General features: G+C 42.7%; 1 protein-coding gene across 2 annotated transcripts in view; it reads left to right on the forward strand.

The window, feature by feature from the left end:
• LOC107589737 (nuclear receptor-interacting protein 1-like) overlaps positions 1–848 on the forward strand; it is a 39,707-nt gene that overhangs the window by 19,019 nt on the left and 19,840 nt on the right. The gene's annotated exons all lie outside the window — the stretch shown is intronic.

Below are 848 nucleotides of genomic sequence, written 5' to 3' on the forward strand. Positions count from 1 at the left end.
ATTTATATACATTATATATTATATAAAAATGTTTGTCGCCCAGCTTTTTGGGCCTCCTCTTATGGTCTGTGATGTTGGTCTTAGTCTTAAAGGGGAAGACAGTCTTAACTAATCAGCCTTTCCATTACCTCTGATCACAGGGTCACCCTGTCTCGGTTCCTTATCAGGACCCCTGGCAGTTGTTCAGCCCGTTGCCACATGAGAAATGAATACCACTATGCTCAAATATCCTTACAGCGTATTCCTGTTAAGAAAAAGGATTCTCTCCTACGTGTTCGCCAATTTGAGCATTAACAAGCTCTGTTTTTTTACTTCTTGTCACGGTATGTACTTGGACTTGAGTGTTGTAAAAGGCAAATGTGTCCTAGCATTCCAGTGACTTGTGTAAACTTAGCTCCACAGGCCAACCTGCATGCATAGTATTTTCAGATAAGATATCTGGCAACATGTTTTCAGCCATACCAGGCTGGGATTATGAACAACACTAAATTCCATCCCCTCCTGATCACCCTCGTGAGGTTAAACTAAAAACCGCTCTATGTAGGCTGAAGCACACCCAAGTGCAGGACAAGAACAGCTGGGTACCAGTGTGGCCACGATTGGCAGGGTGTAGGGTTTCCTCTGCAGAAGGGGTCAATTCTACTTCCTTGAAAGGGGCCTGGGCCTCTGAGAATCTGTTATCGTTCATAGCTCTGCATGTATCCGTTTTTGAACTCCCAGAAAAAGCCACCTATCTAGGGTGAGCATCTACGAAATGTTAATGCAATAGCGTTCAGAGTAATTCATACCATTCTTTGAGTTGGCAGGGTGGAATTATGAAAATGGTATACATTTAATTAGTAAAAACA

This window comes from Sinocyclocheilus grahami, unplaced genomic scaffold (assembly GCF_001515645.1).
Source record: "Sinocyclocheilus grahami isolate Dianchi unplaced genomic scaffold, SAMN03320097.WGS_v1.1 scaffold119.1, whole genome shotgun sequence".
Lineage (NCBI taxonomy): Eukaryota > Metazoa > Chordata > Actinopteri > Cypriniformes > Cyprinidae > Sinocyclocheilus > Sinocyclocheilus grahami.